The sequence below is a fragment of the Excalfactoria chinensis genome, chromosome 5, assembly GCF_039878825.1.
Source record: "Excalfactoria chinensis isolate bCotChi1 chromosome 5, bCotChi1.hap2, whole genome shotgun sequence".
NCBI lineage: Eukaryota > Metazoa > Chordata > Aves > Galliformes > Phasianidae > Excalfactoria > Excalfactoria chinensis.
Window position 1 is genome coordinate 4,530,964 of NC_092829.1, and position 24,397 is coordinate 4,555,360.

Genomic DNA, 24,397 nt, shown 5'->3' on the forward strand with positions numbered 1-24,397 from the left:
CACGTTGCTATGAGTTTAGCTCTCTAGAAAAAAAAGAAAAGCAAAAAGTGACTTTGTCTCCCATTGGCTGTGCTCAGGCAGCTGGGACTCCTGCCCAGCTTTACCAATAAAAACAGAGATAATGGGGAGGGAACCTCTTGGATTCTCTCATGGTACTGACTAAAGAAATTTGGGAGCAGGACCCCACAGAGCCTTTCCCTTCCATGCCCCATGGTACCACTGTGTTTCTGCAACCTGTCCTCCATTGGTGATGACCTCAAGTTATGATGGCAACCTGCAGCCCTCCAGTCCCCACTAATCCCCAAAAACACTGGATTTGGTAGAGGTGGACACATCACTGCCAGCAATTGGAGGCACTGACCCCTCACAGGCAGGCTCTGCAGCTCCTGCTGTGCACAGATGGAAACACTCTTAGAAAACTTGTTAGATGTAAAAGCCGGGTCACCCTGGAGCAATGAGAGCTCCCACAGAAACAACATCTGATTTGCAAGCCCTCCCTCCCCTGAGCACTGCTGAAAGGATCCCTGTGTTACAGGTAAGGATGTGGCTGAGCAGCTATTGAAAATATGTGAAGCTGTAGAAAATAAATGAGTGAGAGCTGCAATAACTCTCTTGAAACAGCCATTTCATCACTGCATGCCACCAGTCTTCTCCCCCCATTTATAGAAGCAGCGTGTAGATTTTCACAGAGAGCGTGAAAAGGGAGCCCAGGGTGGCCTGGATGTGTGCACAGTGAAAACAAAGCACTGAAATGGGGGAGGAATTGTTCTCCAAACATACCTCTTCTTGCAGGACATGGCAAAGCATCACCTTGAGGCAAGTTTTGCTAAATGTGGGGCTGTGAATAAGACCCACTCACCTCCCCTTGGGTCATTCATGAGCTTCTCTTCATTCGTTCTCTTCTTCCAAGGTTAACAAGGCTGTGTCTCCCTGTACTGAGCAGCATCTGTATCTCCAAACATCATGGTCATCCATGCCGTGTCTGGTCACATTGCTGAGATGGTGAAATACCAACAAATGCAACATTCAGGGTGGAGGTCACAGTCTTACATAGCTGCCTGCTGAGGATTTCTGGATGATTCTACTCCTGATCAAATGTTTCTTAGCATTCCCCTTGCCAGGGGTTTTCTGACAGACTAAGATTAGCAGAGGAGAGCTCTGTTGCAGGTTGCCCAAGGAGGTTGTGGATGCCCCATCACTGGAGGCATTCAAGGCCAGGCTTGCCTCCACGCAGCCTGGTCTGGTGGTTGGAGACCCTGCACATAGCGGGGCGTTGAAACTAAATGCTCATTGTGGTCCTTTTCAACTCAGGCCATTCAACGATTCTATGATTTTACAGGGATTTAACTGATCTACCACCGTGCAGGAATTTACCATCCCTCAATGGCACTTTAGCAACTACCTTGTACATCTGATCCTAGCCCACACCAGCTGTGTTAACTCAAGATGACTTTTAGGTATTTCTTTTTTCTTTACAGAAGAGCCTCCCCATGCAGTCAGATCCCCCAGATCAGCTGCTGAGCAGTAGTTCTGTGTTGGAGCAACTTGGTCCATCTGGGTTTTGCACCCATCCATTGGCAAAGAGCCTAAGAGACACATGGCAAAAGTCATGTTAATGTCATGGGAACCCCTGCCGCACTGAGAAATCAACTGTGAACATTGTCCTGAGGCTTCAAAACAAGTTGAAGATGTAGACAAATGGACGATGCTGTAACTAATAGGAGGTTATGCTGGCTCCGGTAGAACTAACCCAAAATGTTGCCAGCTGGATACAAGAAAGGAAAAGTAATGCTGAATAATTTATTTTTAAATAAAACACACATATGTTGCAAAGTGACTGGATTAAAGCTTTTGGGACTTGGGGAATTTTGTGGAATGCATGTGAAATTCAAAATGCGTAATGCACTGAGTTGAAGATTTGGCTGTTTCCACCTTTGATATTACGTAGATCTCCCTCACCTGCTTTGGAATGGCCCTGGGCAGTTTAAGCAGCGTTATCAGATGTGTGTGCTGGACATGTCTGATGAATGCCAAGATCTCACAGTTGGAGCAGACAGCTACTGCTCTGATCTGAGCTGCCGCAGCCTTTGAACAGGCTGTGTTTGAGCAGATAGTGGGTGGTCTCAGTTGTCTGCAGACAGTCTGACTTGAGAGGGATCTTATTTCTGGAGCGTATCTAACGCCATATATCAAAAGTTGCTTTGATTCTTATCAATATTCTGGAGGCAAAACTTCAAAATGTGGCATTAAAACAACGAGGCATGACTGATCTTTGTAAGAACTCTTGGGAATGTATTGTTCTCCTCAAGTCGTATAACCTAGGAACAGAAAATATATTTTCTGAGTAGATATCTATGTTAAAGCAACTTCCTCTATGGAAGAAAAAAGCTTTGGAATGCTGATAATTCAGACCTTCCTGATGCTGCTTTATTTGCACTGAGCGGCATCACGGAACCATAGAATGGCCTGGGTTGAAAAGGACCATAATGATCATCTAGTTTCAACCCCCCTGCTATGTGTAGGGTCGCCAACCACCAGATCAGGCTTCCCAGAGCCACATTCAGCATTGGTTCTGCTTTGGTAAAGCAGATCTTGCAGTGCCATTGAAAATTACCTGCACCAAGAGACAATTCCTTCAGTAAACAGCAGCAAACAGCCTATGGAAGAAAATGTCCTTGTTCCTTAAGTGACATGCAAGTTAAAATAATGGGCTCATGCCATCTTCTCTCTTTCTTCATGATGTATATTCAAAGCCCAAGGGGTGGTCCCTGTTTGCTGCAGGGGAGTGGGACCAGATGGTCTTTAAGGGTCTCTTCCCACTGGAGCAATACTGTGATGCTATAAATACAGAATTAACCAAATGCATTTTAAAAACCCAGGGCTCATGGCCTGGACATCCACATTCCTTCTGGGTATGTCTTGAGATACTGCTTGGCCAAAATCTCCACAACTGCCTTGGGAAGTAGCCAACAAATCTCGGATGGCAGCTTTATTTTTTTGCTTTATACAAGTGCATGGCAGAGGGCAAAATGTGATTTCGTTCCCTTTTCAACCATGTGTGAGTTTGGAAGTTATAATGGTTAATGATTTTAAGCAGCTTCGTGTTGGAGACAGGCTTCTTAGGAAGAAAAAAAAAACAACCAACAATAAATATCCTTTTGTGATCACTCATAATAAAGCACAACATGTTTTTCCAAACAGCAAGTATTTTGTTGGGATTTTTGTTCCCCCAATTTCACATTAATTTTACTGGCCCCAAACCCAGAGCTATGCTTTTGTACTTGGGATTCTACCAGCAGTAGAATGCCTCCTATGAAAGTGTTGATAACTTACTGGCATTATAAGCATTCCCTCCTCTGCAGCTTTGCTGTGACAAAACTTGGTAGGTTTGTATGAGCCAAATGCATTTTCCTACTGACACAATTCTACTGGTGATAACATTTCATAGGGACATAGGATCATGGAATCATAGAACCATCCCCTAGGGGGTGCAGGCTTGTCTCCTTGGCTTATGCTATTTCCTGCCAGTGGGAAAAGAATATGCATCTCTGTTGGTGAACCTTTGCAAAAAACAAAACCAAACTGTTTTAGCCCCATAGAGGCATTTTCCCCTTGAAAGATGTTGCTCCTTTGGGCTTGGGAACAGAACTGCAAGTTTTAACAGGGTCAAACCCAATCAATTCTTCTGCAAGGAAAACAGAGAATATCTGCTCCCATTTTCTTCTGGCCTTGGAGTTGGTAACAGTGGTATTACCAATGCTTTTGATTATTCTGATTGAGTGGCTTCATTTTAAGGCAAGAATGAGTGGGGTTTGACTGCTTTGCTTTGCATTTAGAGGGATAGGGATGGTGTCATGGATGGGGCCGTTTGCATGTCTGTGAGTGCCGGCTGTGGTGCGCAATGGGAGGACAGAAAGCAAGTGCCAGTGGAGGTTATTTAAAATAAAAAGCAGAGTGGAGACAGGCCAGAAACCACACTGCAGAGGTCCTTGGGGAGCAGCAATAATTCCTCTTCCAGGCCAAAGGCTACTTCCTGCTTGTCTGCGCAAACAATCCTGCCCAATTAGCAGGGTCCTCAGGCGTCTCAGGAGGAATGGGGTTTGGCACTGGTGTTCCTGTGCTCTCAAGGGGTTCTGGAGAGAAGGCTCCTGCCTGTCCTATCCACTGTGAACAGAGCTTTGCAGGTCTGTTCCTTTTGCAGATCCTTAGTGGGTGTCCGGGGTTCAGCCCTGTGCCATATCTCACAATGAGAAACTGGGCTGAACCCCAAAATATCTGTCTCTGACATGACAGGCAGACGGGACCCTAGTTCTCAGTTTCCCAGGCAATCTCCCCGTCAGTGGAAAAATCACAAAGCGTTCAGCTGTTGTGGTTTGCAATGCTAATATTTCAAATCTGAGGGAGGGTTTGTTCCCGAGACAATGAGCGATGCCTTTCAAATTGTATCAGTTGCTCCACTGTGATGTTATCCCCTCCTAAAGACCTGGCCTGGAAGCAGTAACCAGGCCCCAAAGGACAGGGCTATTTAAGAAGGTCCTGACCTCTCCCCACGTGTACTGTGCCCGTGAGAAGGGCTTTCACCAGGTGCTGTTTGCTTAAATAGAGTTCTGGTGATGGCATGGTTACGTTATGACCATTGGGGACAGGGCAGATAAGGAAGGAGCAATTAAAACAAAACCCTGAAAGCAGATACAGAGGTGCATCAGGAAGCCAGAGAGGCAGATGAAAGAACATTGGCTCCACAGCTCTGAAAAGCAGCCAAGGGAGAGAGCCATGGGCAAAGAGTGCTTCAGTTCTGGGATCACAACTGCACGGTTTTGGTAGGAGTAATTAATTCATTCACTTCATTAACGTACCTGCCAGTTTGTTGCCTTCCCAGAAACAACCCAAAGGTCACAAGCAAGATCAGATCAGAAGTGGTTTATGGATGGTTTTAGAGTAGGGAGATGTTCAGCTCTATCCATTACTTTTCACATTTAATTGACTTATGTTAACTGGTTTGCTGCCTCACTGTGGGGTGGACCATCCTCAGGGTCTCTCTAAGATCTCTCCTCTGGTACTTTCACATCCAATCCTTCACACAAGGCCCAGACCCCTACCCCCTTGTGCTACCCCTCCTATGAATTTGGTGGGTTTTGACATTGAGAAAAGCATTGCACTGAAGCCTAGGGCAGCAACTGATGAAAAGAGACTCAGAAATTACTGTGGCTCATAACTCTTCTCCACTACGTGCCCTGGCTGGATGGGAGATAAGGGCATGCTGAGCTAGCAGCCAGCCACAGGCTAATGGGAGCAGATAGAGATGTTGCTCCTCTTTTTTCCTCTGTAGAGACACTTGATTGGGTTTGCTTCCTCATTATGTGGGTGATGATTTTTTCTTTGTCTGTTCAGTGAGAAACAAATCAGCAGGAAAGTTATCTTGGAGGCATCTACTCCTCTTCTGAATGTGGTTAATATTGGCAAGCTAGTTCAGATGTTTGAGGGTGGAGAGGCCTTATCCTCATATAAACCTTGCTTCCGGAGCTAAAAATGATTCGTACACCTTTGGTATTAACTTGGCCTTCTCTTACCATCTACCAGGCAGCTATTTGCTTGCAGCAAGTAACGAACTCCTCTGTTCATGGCCTGCCCTGACTATGTCAAAGGGAATCTTCCTCCGCTCTCCATTTCTCTTTTGCTGCCCCTCACCACCACCCACCCGAACCTGCTCTGCCTTTCAGGGCCTTAAAGGTCTCCTTTGATCCAAGGCTTTGCTCTGGGAAGAACAGCTCTCTCCTCCTGGGATGTGTCCAGCCATTGTTATCTTCCCACCTTTGAAGCTGCCTATCTGCTCTTCTCTGCACCATTGTTTTTAGTCCTTTTAACAGCCCCTTCACAGCTGCCTTTGCCTCCACCCCAGGCACTTGGCAGCACAAAGCCCAACAGGGAAGCAGAGATGCCCATACAGATAATGAAATATTCTCCCTCCATCCCATCGGCTGGAGATGCTGGCTTTGGATGGAGGGCTTGCTGGCTGCAATGAGGGTTGTTTTCATCTGCACGGTGTCTCACCTGCTTGCTTTCCCATGCATCAGTCTGCCATGACCCTGGGGCTAAGAGCAGCACAGTGCAGCAACAAGAGTACAGCTACCATATTATAGACTGGAAATACGCCCAGCTGAAAATCCCTGCTTCAGGTAGCTCTGAGCTCTGGAAAGAAGTTTTAGCTCAAAACCAAGAACTAATTATCAAAGTCTTTTTCCCTTCATTGTATGTATCCTCACCTCACTGTCACCCCAAAGTCCTCCGGCAGTGACTAAAGCAATATCTGCCAAATGCTGAGCTCTTCAAAAGTTGATCAAGATGATGTCAGTGAGTTTTTTTAATCCCCTCCAGCAACCAGGACTGCCTTTACAGTAGGACAGTCATCACAGGAGGTGACAGCTCATCTCAAAGTGAGTGGTGCTTAGCTGGGAATCAGTATGTGAATTCTTTGTTCAGTTTGGCCTTTGCACAGGACAAGTGGTTGTGTATGACCTCCCTGACCTCACTTCCAGAGAACATCTCTTTGTTTAAAGCCTCAGTGAGTTCATTAGAGGTGCCTGTCTCTGGGCGACCAAGGATTGAGGTGTGCAGCATTGGCCAAAGCCAAATGCACCGGGCCAAAGGGGGGGAAATAAAATGGGCTGTATTCACCACAGCTGAATGCAATTGTGTACTGCCACACACCAGTGAATGTGGCCAGGATCCTCCACGTCTGATTCTGCTCAGAAATAATTCAGGAATGAATATGGGATCTATTTGCATTTCAGCCTGTGGGACTCTAAGCGTGACTCCCGGCAGAGCTTGCTTGGAACGGAGCCCACGCAGCCCCACTGAGATTCCCATTGAGATACATATAGACCATTGTGTATTGTACATTAATGCGCAGTAATTATGTCGTACTGGAAAGCTTTCAAGTCAGCATTCATCATTCAGAAATCGTCTTAAACCAGTTTGTGCTGCTCTTGTGCTTGAAAGTGAATTGTGCAAAATTGGCAGCCATAACCACCACTGCAGTAGAGCATATAAAAGCCTTTTCATTGTGGAGCTAGTGGTTTTACTGTAACTTCCCTGTCTTATCAATGAACACCACAATTCTCTGCAAAAAGAAAACCAAGAAACAATGCAAAAAGAAAACCAAGAAACAAAAAACCCACCCTATAAATCCTGGAACATCCTGAACTTTGACTTGCTGAGGGTGAGTGGCTCCAGCCTGAGCCATGGGAGCATTGCTTGCACGTCCCAAGTGTGCTGACAGCAAGCCAGGATGGAGCAAATCAGTCCAGACTGCAGCATCCAGGTGGCACAGCTGCACTTGCTGGGTGGGAGGAACATCATCCTCGGTAACACTTCTCCAGGCAGACAATACAGAGGCAAGCAAATGTCATGCTGGGCAAATTCTCCAGGGCCTCTGTCACAGCTGCAGCACCAGAGAAGTGACGATGAATATCTCATCCATACTGCAGCTGTCTGAGTTTGCAGAAGGATTGCAGTGCTCAGAGAATAAGCCTCCGGCCTGGTGCATCAAGTGAGCTGCCCAGGGAGTGGTGGGGTCATCATCCTTGGAGGTGTTCAAGAACCATGGAGATGTGGCACTGAGGAACGTGTGCAGTGGACATAGTGGGGGTGGGCTGGGGTTGGGCTTGGGGATCTTGGTGGTCTTTTCCAACCTCAGTGATTCTGTGATTCTACAAATAGTGTAGGAATAAAGAACTCAAAGATTTCAGTTGGTGGAGATCTTCCAGCTCAGTCAGCTTCGACATGAAGTTCTGTATTTGTTCAGCATCCAAGGTTCCAATGCAATTACATTCACCAGAGTAGTCGATGGTGGGAAGGACCCAAAGGCAGACAAACATCTTTGAAAATGTAGCTTAGAGATAAAGTGCTGTTCCCACTAAATTCAGTGCTAAAACCATTGTGGATCTCATGACAGCCAGATTTTCACCAGGCCCCGAACTGAGTGGATCTGCTCACGTGCTTACACCAAGCATCTCAATTAGCTTTTGCAAGCTTAGAACCTTGACTCACAGTCCCAGCTGCTGGAGGTGGGAAAGATGCATTAGCTCAGCTTTTTGCCATGTGGAGGACTGCTCTCTACATGACATTGATTGCTCTCTGCCTCGCTTAATAAGAGTCTGTTTTCAGCAGCCCAACATAACCATGTAATCAGGAGAATTTCTGTTTATTGTTAAAATGTTTTCCTGCCTAGAAAATGAGGACTTCTGGAATGTGTCTGGTGGCAACATGACATTGGGGAGTGAGTGCAAGATCCCGGAGTGCTGAGCTGGGATTTGCTGAGCAGCCACCCTGTGCCCTGCTCTGCTCTCAGCTGCAGATGATGCAGAATTTAATTTCAGATTAAGAAGTCTAAGGCAGCACAGACTTTTCATTATAAGTGAGGAAATAGCGTGCTGGTTCTGTTGCCTTCTTGCATGTGCTTTGCATGTGCAAGTGCGCAAGCAAAACAGCGATGCTGCACAGTTGGAAATGATGAACAGCAGAGTTGTGTCCTGAGTACATGCACGATTTCTGGGGCATGGCAATCTGTCAGGCATGGCACTGCTTTCCCACACAGGGATGGCGTGAAAACAGCACTGGGAACGCCCTTCTCCCCGAGACAGGCTGATGCCAGCTGTTCACACTGCTCCCCAGTCAATGTTGTACAAAGAAGGATCAAAGAATCACAGAATGGTTTGAGTTGGAAGGGACCCTTAAAAGCCATCTGGTCCAATTCCCCCACAGTGAACAGGGACACCCACAGCTCCATCAGGTGCTCAGAGCCCCATCCAGCCTGACCTTGGGTGTCTGAAGGGATGGGGTACCATCACCTATCTGGTAACCTGTGCCAGTGCTACACTGTCCTTATTGTAATATTTTTTCCTTATATCCAGTTTAAAGGGGAAAGACAGTGCAGCATTTGAGGCACCAGGTTGCAGTTTAGGATGCTATCAACTTACCCATGTCTCTGGGGATCAATGTCCTTTCTGGTCCTCTCTATCCCAGGCAGTTGTCCTGTGTATTTTCAATGGGTAGAGGGCTTCAGGTAGAGGAATGTTCTCTCAGAAAGGGATTTTCTCCAGGAATATCCCCACACCAACCCCCTGACTGGGCTCCATTAGTTCTTACCTCTCACCAGGATGTAATTAGCAATGGAAGAAAATGAACATAACCTATTGGGGAAGTGGTGTCAGCAACAGGCATCTCTCAAAGGCTCTTCTGCCTACTGATATTCACTGCAGAAAGCCAAGGCAGGGAACACACCTACAGCTGTACACATCGCAGCAAGTCCTCAGAGCACTCAGCCACTGAACAGTGTGGGAGATGGAGACATATGATGTGGATGATGCTTCATTCACAGGGACACTCCAGTTGGATGGGGCTCTGAGCACTTGATGGTAGTTGTCCCTGACCACTGCAGGGGAGTTGGACCAGATGGCCTTGAAATGTCCCTTCCAACTCACAGGATTCTATGATTCTATGATTTATTCTTCAGTGAGTACCTCTGAGCCAGGAATGCTCCTGTTTGGGCTGTTCTCCTTTCTCCCATCAATGTTTTCCCACCTGCATACAGGGTGCAGGGGATGCAGCACAAAGCGTAAGCACCAATTTTTCCCCCATCACATCCTGCACATTTCCAAGGGGAGAGCTCTGCCCTCCGCAAAGTCTTCAATGCAGCTCTTATGCACAGCATCTGCAAAAAGCAGCAAACCCAGCACAGAAGCTTGCTTTGTGCGTCCTGCCTGAGAAAAGTGTGGTAAGGCAACTAGGGTTTCAAAGCTCCCTCCAATAGGACGCCTCATTTCCCCATGGGATTTTGGGCACAGCGAGGCCTGAGCTAGCTCTGCAAAGGTATTTACTTATGTGAAGCAAAGAGCCACAAGGCAGGAATTCACAGCAGCCCCGGTTGCTCTGCACAAACCCAATAACATCCCCAGCACCGCAGGGCAGCTGTGAACAAGGGCTGCTTTCACAGATGGGAAAGTGTAATACAAAGTGATTCTCGGCCACAGGAAAAGGGAAAATCGCCCAGGTAAACGTGCAGGCCGGATTCTTCCTGAAAAGTTTAATAATTCCCTGCTATTCGGGGAAAGCTTTCCGGTGTTATGAGTAATAAACCCCTCCTCCCCCATCCCGACATGTTAAAGCAATTAGATTGCAAAACGCCATGGCTCTAGAATGCATTTTTATGGCTTTTGTTATTGAGCGGGACTTTTTTCGGTTTGTTTCTTTACCCCCGTGATGAATCTAATTGAAATCCAAATGCAATCGGAGGATAAAATAAATGGTGACAAGCTGGGTGCTCCCTCCGGGGCTGCGGCCCCACCGACGCACATTTTTCTTTAAAAAAAAGGCTGGGAAATGTACAGCCAAATTAGAAAGGCTGCATATGCCAAGATACTGGGGGAGATGTTTGGCTGTTCCTCAGGAGCAGCTCTGCACGTGCGAGGACTTTCCCTTCCAGCCCAGGAGATGGCACAGAGATGGCCGAGGAGCACTGGTGCTGCTCCCGGTGCTCAGAACCCATGGGGAGATGTGGGGTGATGGGGTGGCTGTGTCCCAAAGGGTCTGGTGTGGAGCTATCAGGAGAGGGAGCTCTGAGCACACAAAGCCTTCCTCTGCTGCTCCCTCCCAGCCTGTCCTAATTGGGAATTAGCACCTATCCCCACCTCCTGCTGCTCCAGGCTGCTGGAGTGAAGAACTGTGTTGAAATCACAGAATCTTCCAATGAAAATCATAGAGTAAGTTGGAAGGAGCCCTAAAAGTCCATCTGGTCCCACTCCCCTGCAATGAACAGGGACACCCGCAGCTCTATGAGGAACTTAAGAGCCCCTCCAGCCTGATCTTGGGTGTCTCCGAGAATGGGACACTCACCACCTCTCTGGACACTGCCTTGCTACCCTTAGTGTGAATAGCTTTTCCCTTATATCCAACCTAAATCTCCCCTCTTTTAGTTGGGAACCATTTCCCCTTGTCCCATCTCAACAGCCCCTGCTAAAGTGCCTGTCCCCTTTTTTTTCATAGACCCCCTTTAGATACTGAACGTCCAGCTTGCCAACCACAATGAAATCCAAATGAAGTCTGGTTGTTGAAATGCACCTTAAGAGATTTAAATACATACAAAAATATTGTTAATCGCACATTATAAAGCAATGCTAAAGGAAATCCCAAGGACTGGCTATCAGTCTCCAGGATCCAACCTCCATGCCAGACCAGAAAGGAGCAGAAAATGTTGATTAGGGATTTTTATAATCACACTAATTCCTGTGGTATCTGTCAGCTCCCCAGTCACCTCATTAACTTGGTCTTATCACATGTTTAGCAATACCTACCTGAGGAACTAAGTCGTGATAGTTCAAGCCCATCCTCCTTAAGAATAGATATGTATATATGTGTGCGTGTATGTATGGATCAGGGTGTATACTGGGAAGAGAAAACACTGCACAGACCTCCAGGGGCTTGATTGCAGGGAGGGTGCCAAGGAAGAACAGATCCAGCCCTGTCCCAGGCTGTCCCCATCCCACTGTGCCGAGAGGGGCCTCCTTCCTCCTGCAAGCTGATGTGTGAATTAATGGGGATGGATGAGAAGGATTCATCTCATAAAACTGCTGGGCTTGGAAATGAAGCCCAGCAGGTGAGGTGATTGTGAAAAGGAGCTTAAATTATGTTGGCCCTCCCTGCTTTAAAATACACTTCCAGTCGCAGAGTGTTTTGTTTCTTCAACCCCTTTCTAAGCCGCAACCTGGCTTGCATTTCTCTGCTCTGGGTTTTCCCTTTCCAGATGATTTGCTCATTGTTTCCACTCCAGGAGCTGTTCTGAAGGGGAGAACTTTCCATTTCCAAAGCCTTTTTTTTTCTTTTTTTATTCTCCCAGAGGAGAAAGTACAGCCCCAGTCCTGCAAAAATTGGAGGTCTGCAGGTTGAACAGTGAGCACTCCTCATCAAGATTTAATAAAAATTGAAAGAGGTCACAGCGGGAGCAAAAGCAGCTGGAACCAGAAGGCTTTCCATGCTCCCTTAATGCTGCAAAGGACAGTGATCTCCTCCCTGTGCTAACCAGAGAGAGCAAACAGCCCCAGGCAGACAGTGTGGTCCTCAGCATCTCCTACATCCAAGGAAGCAGGAGGAGAAAGGTCCATTTCTCACCAGTGGGTGATGCTCCCCTTCTGCAGGTGATGAGATTTGGCTTCACTGGAAGGCAGATCTTGACGCTGCCCTATGTGCAGCCTTGCACACGCAGGTACAAGGGGGAGAAATCAGTGCTTTTGAAAAGGAGAAAGGAAAGGGCTACAAATGCATCTGAATTGCCCTTCTGATGAGAAAGGGTGTAGAAAGGGAAATGCACAGTCACTGCAAAATAGAGATTTCTAGAGGATCTGGGGGAGAGTCAGCACCAGCATTTGTCTCCAACATCAAAACCATCTCCAGCAGCACAGGAGTGCTCAACCCCTGCCCTTGACTGCTGCTGGAGGTGCAGGATTTGGTGCAGGAGCCCAGCAATGGGGCTTCCATGGCCATTGGCAGCAATGAGAACAACTCACGGGGCAGCAGCCCCCCCCTCCCCCCCCCCCACCCAGGAAGCTCCTACAGATTTAGCGCAAAATGTTGTCAAAATGCAAAGCAAACAGGCTTATTTGGAGGAGGGAATGAAGCATTTATTCCCCCCCTGCCAGCTGGCTTCATATGGTAATCTGAAATATTACTTGTAATATTACGAGATCCAAAGTGATTTTCACGTTGACGATGTCCCTTTAAAATGACTTTCAGAAATCCTTTTAAAGTCGATGTCAGAATGTTAATACCGCCCGCAGAGTTCAGCATGTATTAGTGTCTGTGTTCCACACAGCTGTAGGAAACCCTCTCCATCTGGACTTTAAATGTTTAACTTTGAACAGGCAAAACAGCAAAACCCCGATCATTACCCTTGCAGCAGAGATCTATGAAATTAAAGAGCGCTCATGTTAAATTACTTCCATCCAGTGTGTACGACACATTCGATTTGTTACACTTTGGGAAATCGTGATATTGCTTCTGCTATTACTAGGCAGAAATATAAAAATCCCTAATAAAAGAGCATCCCTATGACAGATCAGCTTCTTGTGGCGTTCCTCTTTGAAGTGGCGCTGGCTCAGAGCCTGGCATGACAGCAGTGCAGCTCTCCAAGTTGGCTGCTAACAAAGATGGCCAGGGTTGATGCCAACATTTGACTCAGTGCCCCGTTGGTACATGGACAATAGATAGAAAGTCATCTTCCAACATTTTCCATCTGCAACAGCTCTATATCTGTCTTTCAGAGCCTCTAGCTCATAGGTTGTCCCTACTTTGATAGCCATCTGCATCTTGTTTTGCACGGGTTATCTGAGGATACGAAGCAGGAGGATGCATCCCAAGTGCTGGTAGCATCAAAGACAAGCGAGTTATCTGAGGCACGAGTTGTGAGGGTGAAGAACGGTTGGTTTAAATCAGACATGCAGAGTTGTCAAGAAATGTGGTAAGCCCCTGTGAAGCCTTGCCTCCTCCTCATCCTCCTACAGCCCAGCGCTTGCAGCTCCTGTGCTGATGGAAAATGGCTCAAGTAGCTTGAAATGCAGCAGTGTGAGGGAGAGAACAGGGCAAGCTGCTGGGAGTGCGGAGAAGAAACTGAGGAGGAGCTGATTTCTGTTGACATCTTCCATGGGCTGACCTTCATCTTCCATGGAGAGAACATATCATTATTATTATTTTATTATTAGCAACTTGCACATTGCACATTCCTTTTGAGATGCAGACAGACAGAAGGACCAAGCATCCAATGGATGGATGGGTGGATGGATGGATGGATGGATGGATGGATGGATGGATGGATGGATGGATGGATGGATGGATGGATGGAAGCAGACACAGGACATCTCTTGTCAGTTCCCTTTTATCTCCAGTTTTTTGCCCCTTCATTTATCACTTCCCAACAACTGAAGTGGAAGTGTTGCCTAAGACTCAGGTTTTCTAATCAAATAATGTATAAGTAGACACAATAGATGAAGAGCCATGAGTCCTGCTGCATTCTTTTATGTATGATTCTCTTTTGAGCAAATATGTAATCACGGCCTTAAGTTATAATAATTATGTAATATTTCTTGATAGGAGCAATTGGAATCCATTGTGGAGGGAAGTAATTACAGCTTACTTTCATTCCTTTGTTTCGGAGTGGGTGGAATTTATGGGCAAAAAATTATGCATGCTCAAATATCTTTATAAAATGTTGGGTTCTCAGGAAGTCTGGACCTCCTCAGATGTATGCTCCCTTTCTTTCCTCCTATGTAGGAATGTTTATTCAATTAACTGAGAAGCATTTAGTCCCGAGAACTATACAACATCAAGGCAAATGTTTTTCTTACAGAAATGGAGAGTTTATAAATGCACATGTTCGAATAGGCTGGATAGGTGTGCGCGCACGCTCCCTTTCACACACACAAAAGATGTAAGCTGCTTCTAAGCCAACACTTTAAATATCGATTTTTATCCTGTAGCAACTTCATGTTGGAGGGTTCTTTTTATTTTCTTTTTTTTTTTTCTAATTAAAACGTTGAGAAAATCTTCACAGCAGTGACAGTGCAAAAATTGGCTTAAAGCAATAAATTAACAGTGAGAGCACAAAAGAAGGAATGTTAAGCAGACTGCTACAGCGCTGTCTAATTTGCTTTTCTGATCGCATCAGTGAAGGTCTGGAAATAACCAGATGCATTAGCATTTATCTAGGAATGATAAAAGTTACCCTCCTGTCAGATATTCCGACGGTTTATTAATTACCAGCAGAAACTTAAGATGGGATGTGTGCCGCTTCAACTACTTTACTGCTCAGCAGAGAATGTTTTTAAAGGGATTTCCTGGAGAGGAATAAGAGAGGGCTGGGAAATACTTTTGAAGTTTGAAAACAAAAATGTTAAGTTTCAGCTCCAGCCGTGATCTTTACTTGTCTTTCATCAAGAGGGGGACAAGTAAAGGATGTGGGAAGTGGGCTGAAGAGGAGAAAAGATCATAAACCACAAACGCTTATCTGGGAGGCATAGGGTGGCTTCAGGTTTGATATTAGGAACAATTTCTTCACCAAAAGAGCAGTCAGGCTTTGACACGGGCTGCCCAGGGTGGTGGTGGGGGTCACCATCCCTGGAGGTGATCAAGAACCATGGAAATGTGGCACTGAGGGACATGGTTTAGCATGGAAACGTCTGCGGTAGGTGTGTGGTTGGACTGGATGATCTTAGAGGTACTTTCCAACCCTGAGTATTCTGTGATTCTACAATTCTCTTTACACAGAGCTGGCAAATGGCTCCCCTTGTAGCCTGGTGCACTCAGCCAATCCTGCACACCTCACAGTCATGCTGGGTACCAAAATTAATGTTCAGGAAACTGGAAATGGTGCTTTCCAAGCTTGGGTCACCATCATGTCACAGGTGGCACTTGTATCACCTTCAGTGCTATCGCCATCCTTTCTCACCAAAACTTAGGAGACCAGATGAGACATCCCAGCCCATGATCCATCTGGTAACAGGGACTTCTTCAGGTCTGTGCTTTCTGCCTCAATTTCATTTGCTCACATAAAGCAGCCTTCCTTCTTTTTCTATGGTATAGCCCTGTTATAGCATGCTTCATGTCTGATCTGCACCAGTCTACCTTTGTGTAGAAAATAGCATTTCTCAGGGTCTGAGGAATGCAAGAAGATGTACCTGGGGTACCACCATCACAAGCATTGCTATAGGCAGAGCAGGAAGGGGCTGATGAGACTCCAGTGAGTAGCATTTTGTGACCCTCTCTAAATGGTCCTGTGGGATGAACCAAGAGCAGGGTTACCAAGAACTGTTTCCAGAGATACACACTAACATTATTTGTTACTTGGGGCTAATCTTCATTTCCTACCCTTCTTTTTGCACAAGAATTCAGCTGGGAATCTCTGTTATCAATAACATTTAATCACCTACACTAGTCCAGAGCTTCATTTTCCCTCTGCTTGTCACAGATGCTTTTGAACACCAGTTACAGACACCTTCAGAGCCATTGCTCAGCTGATAGCACTAAGCAGCTACAGCTGGGAGCTTTTATAAAGCTTTCCTGGATAGAGCCTGACATGCAGATCTCCTGAAGAAGAAGTCTTTATTTTTGTATTGGGGCTGCAACTTGAGACTTCTTCATATGTAAGTTTTTTTTTTTCAGATGCTTGCTGCTACTGCTTAAAAATGTGATAGTACTATAATGAAGCCTATCATCTTCTACATGTTTTATCTAACTATAGAATGGTGGAATCATTAAGGTTGAAAAAGGTTAAGATTCCTAGCCTACCCCCACTATGCCTACTGACCATGTCCCTCAGTGCCACAGCTCTGTGACACTTGAGCATCTCTAGGGATGGTGAACCCACCATTTCCCTGGGCAGCCTGTGCCAATGCATTATAACTCTTACTAAGAAAGATTTTTACCCAATATCCAACCTGAACCTTCTCTGGCACAGCTTAAGGCCCCTTCCTCTTTCCTTAAGGGTAACAAGGAGAAATCCACAGAACAACTTCTTCGTAGTCATAGAAAGCTTTACAAGTATTGTATTAAATTTGATGGGCAGTTATTGGTTGATGCGGCAAAAACCCCCTGCAGCTCTTCCTACAAGTTTAGGAGAGGTAAATTACTGCACCCTGCACATCCCTGACCACGATACATGGTTTGTCCCCCGTTCCAAGTCACATCTGATGGTGTGTTTCAGGAACAGACGCATCAGGGATGTGCCAACTGCACAGCTACTGCTCACTTTTTTTGATGCTTCATATTCAGATTCAAATTCTTTTTGAAAGATTGCAATTTAATCATCAGCTTTATTGTAGCTGTAGAGATCTCTTAATAACTTCCTGTCAAGTACAAAATGCAAGCCTATTTCTGATCCCGAAGAAGCGCTGTGACAAAGGCAGTTGTAATGACAGTGTTTGGCAGAGCCAAGCCCCCGACCAGTCTGCTCCTGCAGGTCAGTGTAGATGATTCCTGCTCCTATAGCTGCTGTCCTGATGCCTTTCACCCCCTCCCAAACATCCCTGCAAAACCCTCTGTGGGAAAAGTCAACCCAAGTGAAGAAGTGATTTGCTTTTGCCTGAACTAGAGCAATAGATTGGGTCTGTTGGTTTCAGAAAGCAAGAATGTGATCCCACCCCAGGTGACAGGTTTTAGGAATGTTTCTGGTAGCTCCACAGCATGACTGGCGGGGTTTTTCCGTGTGCTCTCTTGGGTCTATGGCATTAATAATGCCTTTGTTTTCATGGCACATATGGCGCGACAACAAGAGGTTGTCCCAGAAGCAAACATCTCTTATGCTTCATAAAAGAGTTAACAGGCAATCCTGCACCTCGCAGGGAGACCTTTGCTACACATTTTTAATGACCTGGGCTCTTGGTAGGTGAAAGGAAAGTTCCAAGCAATAACTCAGGTTTAAAATACTGTCTCGGTGCCAAGTAATCAACCCAGTTTTAAGTGAAGCAATTAGCGAGCATTAGAAAGGCAGCTATTTCCTGCTTGAAGGTGGTAAACTCTGTGTCTCTTATTATGATTTCTCTGGGGATGTGAGTAATAGGCTGCAGGGTTTTTGTTTTGTTTTGTTTTGAAGGCTAGGTGTGCTTTTTTTTTGCATGTGTGGAAATACTGGCAGTGCTTTAAGGGCTTGCAAGTTTACTAGATCTGAGTGATGATGAGAGCAGAAGAAAGTCCTTACTCTTTTCAGGTGGCTTAAGTGCTACGTGTGCCAAAGTCAAATAGGTGTTTTTCTCATTAGTTGCTTGAAAACAGGTTTTCTGTTGTCGGTTCCAGCTCACTGCCTCACCAGATCTCTTTCTTTGGGACCAAACTGATGTTTATTGCTAGAAATAGGTAAAACCTGGTCAATCTGCTGCATTAGTCGGATTGTATCAAGGGTCAGTGAAACACAGGAGAGAACCAGTGTCCCCTGGGGGGGGGAGAGGTTTCTCACTCGCTCTATTTCACACTGAGGATGGCTCCCCAAACTGCATTTCCAAGCTCCATAGGTGCAGGTTAGCTCCCAGTGGGTGCAGCTACACCACTCTTCCTGAAAGCAGTTCTTTTTTTCCCCAATCCCCAACCTGAATTCCACAGTCCAAGCAAAGAAAAAGTGAGAATCACACCTGACACCTTGCAAAAAATATCTGCAGTTCAGGAGCGTGTCCCCCAAAGACTCAGCATCATGCAAGGGGAACCTCATGCTCATGGATCCAACTTAGGAAGAACCAGGTCCACAATCAGGACTCCATGCCATTCACGGGCTATTTAATTGTAACTCGTTCTCCTTGTTTCAATTCGGGGGGGGGAAAAAAAGCCAACACATCTTTTCCAAGGGAAGAGAACGAGTTTTAGGAAATATTAAAACCAGTTTTCTTTTCTGTGGTTTTTGTTCCATTTCTACTGAATTTGGACAGAATGGCAACCAGCTGGAAAACCTGCAAATGAAATTCTTCAGCAAGGTTTCAGATTCGCGTGAGCATATGCCCTTCTCTAACGTGGAGCCTGATGAGACTAGTTTTATTTAACAGTCCCGGATCATAAATTTGATCAGATGGCAGTTTGTGCTAGCACCAGCTGAAACCTGCATGGGTGCAATTATTGCCAAGTAGAGACATAAAAAGAAAAAAAATAAAAGGAAAAAGAGATGGAATTTTACCACAGCCTAAAGAAACAGCAGGGAGATTGAAAGCAAATATGGACCTTTTAAAAAAAAATTCTTGGATTTTAGGGATCTTGAGAGGTGGAGGGGAAAGGTTGCACTCCTATCCCCTGGACTCCAAATCAATGTGGTGCTCAGAGAGATGATTTAGCAAAGGGTTGTTAGAGTTAGGGTACTATGGTTAGGCTGTGGATGGACTTGATAATCTTTGAGGTCTTTTCCAACCTGGGTAATTCTATGATTTGTTCTTATTGCTTTTTTTAAAAACTCAGGCTCTCTCACTTTGCATTTAAATAATGTTAAATGAAGATGCTTTATGATTTTCTGATGGGGTGTTCAGGTACTGAGGATACCCTCAGCTGTGCTGAAAGTGGTGGATGTAGAATCATAGAATCACCAAGGTTGGAAAAGATCTAAAAGATCATCCAGTCCAACCATTCACCTATTACCAGTAGCTCCCACTAAACCATGTTAAGTACTAGAATAGGCTCCCCAGGGAGGTGATTGAATCACCATCCCTGGATGTATTTAAGAGCCATTTGGATGTTGTCCTCAGGGATATGATTTAGTGGAGGGTTTTAGTGTTAGGGTACTGGTTAGGCTGTGGTTGGACTTGATGATCTTCAAGGTCTTGTCCAGCCTGGGTAATTCTGATTCTAATTCTATGTCCCTCAACACAAAGTTTGCTGGGATAAAACCCTGACCCAGGCCATGCCAAAACTCAGGGTGAAGAAAACATTCTCCTATTTGAACAAGACACTCACAGATTGGGTCCATGCTTTGGGGAAAGTCTGAAGGGTCAGACTGCTGGTGTGCTGCATGGCTGTCTGCACGTCATGCATCTTGCATTTCATTGGAGAGCTGCCTCCCATCGTGGCACCTGGTGTTTCCCACAGCTTCAGTTTTCACACTCAAGTTTTTCCAGTGGAGGATCAAGTGCCTTTGCAGTAATCTAAGCACCCTTCTGGTTGGCTTGAGTTGATAGAAAAACATTGCTTGTTTTTGGTGGAGCCCCTGAGAGCTCTATATGAGGGGCCACCAGCTAAAAGCCATAGACCACCGCTGATAGCTGAGAGGATATTTTCCATCAGGAGACTCAGCAGCCGGTTTTTTAGAGATGTTCCAGCCTGAGCTGCTGCAGATGGGAGTTTTCATGTGTGCCTCTGATCAGGTCAGGCTCCTCAGAGACGGGCACTAATTACACACTGCTCGCTTCTGCCAGACACGGGGGTGAAGCTCTCACTGCTGCAAATGCAGTCAAAGGGGAACTGTGCTGTGATCACACGAAGTGCTATGGAAACAAGGGCTCCAAAAAATCAAGCCTCATGCTCTTTCAAATTAGCAGATGCTTTTTACAGGGTTGACCTTCCTAGCTCTGCGATTCCATTCCCCGTCTCTGAAAATAGGGATAATAGTATCATTTTGTGGCACAGGGCTCCACTGAAGATGCATCCATTAGTGCTGGCTGGCTTTCAGGCTCAAGAGAAGAGCACTTTAGAGATATGAGAGTGAGAACGAAAGGCTGATGAACAGGGAGAGGAAGAGGCACCAACAACCTCATTTGAGGAGGTGGATCACTGTGAAGGGAGCAAAGCAGGGACTGGTCGAGGGCAGGAGGATAGGATCACATCTTCCTAGATGTATACAGTATGTTCAGAGGCGGCTAAATCAAAGCAGGCACAGAGGTGAGGTGTGTATGTGTATGCACAGGATCTAATCTTAAATTAACAGTTAGGGTGATGGAAGACTCACTGGAAAAACTTTTGCGAGGAGCGTGCAGGAGTTGAGGATGGCAGTGAAATGTAAACGTAGCTAAAATATAATAGTAATAATAATAAAGTTAGTAAGAATAAACCAGCCTTTGGAGAAGGACAACAAGGTTTGTTTCCCTTGCTAGCAGCACCCTCCATAAAGCTCTTTGCTCCCACACCTTCCAGTACAAACACCTCTTCCATATATTTTCTATCCAGTCAGAGCATTTACCTGGCTTTGAATATGATATTTCTTCATTTGAAGTTTGAATCCTCTCTATCCCTTATTCACTCCAACGTCTTTCAGGCAGGCCTAATTGCTGCTTGAAATATCGCTGCTCCATCCAAGTGATGAAGATCTCTCACAGCCCTCAGCACATCCACCTGACTGCAGCAGGGCTGCGTTAGTAGAAACTATGACCTTGAAGGCTTTGCATTTAATTTATTTCAGTGTTCCAGCCATAGAGATGTTTGCTCTGATTAAACCTAAGAAATTACCCTCTGCAGATGAGTTATCAGGGGATTTTCTTCTTTACTTTTTTATTTTCCTGCCTGTTCCCAAAGCGCTCAGAATAAGCTCAGGTTCATTACTGTATGTCTGGATAGCTTAAATGACTCCTCTTCCACAGCACGGGTCTCTAAACAGTTTACAGTGAGGTTTCCTGGATGACAACTCATTGTATACATGCCATTTGTGGTGTCACCCAGTGGGTTCATAGAATCATAGAACAGCATGGGTTGAAAAGACCCACACTGCTCATCCAGTTCCAACTCCCTGCTGTGTGCAGGGTTGCCAGGCACTAGACCAAGCTGCCCAGAGCCACATCCAGCCTGGCCTTGAATGCCTGCAGGGATGAGGCATCCACAGCCTCCTTGGGCAACCTGTTCCAGTACATCACCACCCCCTGGGTGAAAAACTTCCTTCTAATATCCAATCTAAACCGCTCCTGTCTTAAAGTCACTTCCCCTTGTAAACAGTTGCTCCCCCTCTGGTTTGATTATCAGATTCTCAGAACAATTAAATAAATTGTAATTGATTTGTAATCTTGAATAGACATTAACAAATAGGTAGGGACACATGGAGGTATTCTAGATTCTTTAGAAAATCTATTAATATATGAATTTCTGGAGTTGCTACAGCCTGGCAATGCAATCATTGCGGCTTCCTTAGATCAAGAGAGACACTTGCAGAAATGCTCACTATTCTGGTAATAGTTCTGGTTCTACAATGTTTTTCCACCAGTGACACAGCAAGTGCTTGCAAGCAATTGTGTTACAGGAGCTCAATTCATTATCACTTGAGCCTCGGCAAGGAGCCATGTGCATCTTCGAGCCAATTGCAAATGTAAAGTAAAGCGTATTAGTTCCAGTCACCCTGCAGGGATATTTTGCTTTGCATTTACAGGAGGCTAAAAGTCTGCACATGAGTAGTCACTGTAGCTTATTCTGTTAGCGTAACTTGTGCTGAGCTTCCCTAATTTGGTCACCTGCAGCTACATGAATATATCCCTAGGGAAGAGATGGTTTTTATCAGCGCTCAGAACGGGACTTTTTCCTGAATGACTCATCTTAAAGGCTAAAAATAAGGGTAGATGCAGGCTTCCGAAGGTGTTTGTTTCTCCTGCAAGATCCTGCAGCCTTGCCTAACGCCCCTTGAGCTCCCCACAGCCCCATCCCACATCTGGAACAGCAATGAGCGCTGCCGGCTCCCCTGCCCCTCTGGCCTGGCGTGCCTCCAGCACTGGGCTCTGGGACTCCATAGGAGCTTATTGCATTCACAGAACAGGCTTTCCTCATGAAAAGCACTTATTGGCTGATCTCCCCACAGCTCCATGAGGTTTCCCCTGCAGCCCCCATTTCTAGTTTGCACGAGGCTGGAAACGATGGGTGCTCTCAGGGTACAGTGACTGTTGTTTCCTTGCAGTGATCTGGATAATGCTTCAGCTCTGCCAGAAAGGAAGGTTTGGATTGTTGGGGTTTTTGTTGTTGATGTTCTCGTTTTTATGCAAAGGGCTGGAAATTGTGATTTAATCCCTGAGCCGTGTAAATAAAATCCTAAATGCAGAATTACTGGAAAAGGCACAGGGGCTGCATCAGCCAGGAAATAACTTCATGAACTGTTTTCTTGGATCAAAACCGCTCAAAGTGTGCTTTACGCTTTTCACATCCTTCCCCCCCCCCCCCTTCACAAAACAGTGTTGCAGTAAATGAGGACGCATCGTTATTTGAACTCTAGCATAAAGCACTAACACAACATTCCCGTGCACTATTAGCTCTGCTTCTTTAGGGTGTGCAGAGCTGCAGAGCTTCGGCAGGTCAGGGTAACATTTGCTTAGAACATGTTTAAGCCTGGGCTCCAGTGACCTCACTAGCCAAATAGAAGAAGCTAAAAATAAATGCGAGATGTTGCAGACACACAGGAGCCCCTGTTCCCCTCACTGTTTGCAAAAGGAAGAGTCTGATTCTCCTGGTTTCAGTTTGTCATTGGAGATAAGAGCTCCCATCAGACAGACTTGGGGGCAGGGACCTTCAGTCTCCTCTGCTCAGACAGCAAACACTGCATAGAGATCCTTCAGAAATCCCTCTTGCTTTCTGCATTCCTATTCCCCAAATACTTCGAGCCCTTACATTTTTATGGCTGGGTAATGAGGCCAGACCAAATCTGTCATCCGATCTCTCTTCTAACGTAGCAGACGCAGCTTTCCAATCCGAGTTAAAGCTGATTTTGCTTAGCAGTGACCTCTGCAGTTGATGATAGCTGAAACAAAGCTTATTCAGTTTGAGTTCTAAATTTTGGACTGTGTGTGACCACTACAAATCCATTCTAAAATCCATGGAAGTAGCAGAGGACATAAGAGGGATGCCTAAATATGCTGAATTCTGTATAACAATAAATTATCAAGGACATAAAATGGTTTAGAGAAAGTTTTAGATGTGCTGTACTATGGGATGGGAAGGGTGGCAAGGCACTGGCATGGGTTGCCCAGTAATGGAGTGGATGCTTCTGTACATGGAGACCTGGCTGGATCAGGCCCTGGGCAACCTGATGGAGCTATGATGTCCTTGCTCATTGCAGGGGAGTTGGACTAGGTGAGCTGTAAAGGTCCCTTCCAACTCTAAGAATTCTGTGATGCTTTGATTCTCATCAGGGTGAATCTGATTCTTCTGATTTTCCTCTAAGATGATCCTATATACAGTGTGAGATGTGTTGATGGTTAATCTTGCTTTGGGTCTCCTCAGACCCTGAGATCTCTGCAGCATGACATTGCGGGAACAGGATGGACTCATTGTTCCTTCCCCTCCTACTTAAATGTGGGCTTTTAACGATGAGACTGTCAGGTACAAAGGGATCTTCGGGCTAGTAGGCTGGGTAGTGATGTTGGCCATCTCCACTGTAGCACCTTCCCCATGTTAAGATGATTTCCTTTTTCTTTTGTATTTGTCCAGGAGGGAGTGAGAGGGGAATTGGGGCAGGTAGGGCTTCTTGGGGCATTTTTAAAACAATGATTTTTCCTGCTGACAGAAAATGAGGAAAGGCTTTGAGAGCGAGACCTGACCTTTCGTGTGCCGTGGCACCCGATATCCCAGCGAGGCCTGTTGAATTCTTCCCTAATGAGGAAGGACGTTGTTTTTTCACTGGGGCTGAGTTCATGGAGAATTGCCCCTTTTTCCTGCCAATGCACTGGAAAACTTCCTCCCTTAGGGCTCTCCTGAGCTCCTCTGGCCAATAGCTCAGACCCTGCATGCCAGCCTATGGGTCTTTCTGCATGAGAACAGCTTGGTCTCTTTAGCACTTCTCCTGGTGACCCTGAGGTCTCTCACAGCTGGCAGTCCATTCAGGGAGGTCTACGAGCTCTGACTGAGCCCCAAAGCTTGTGGGTTAATCTGATCTGCATCTAGAATTTCTTTAAAGAGCCTTACAGCCCCAGCTGCCCCAGTGGAG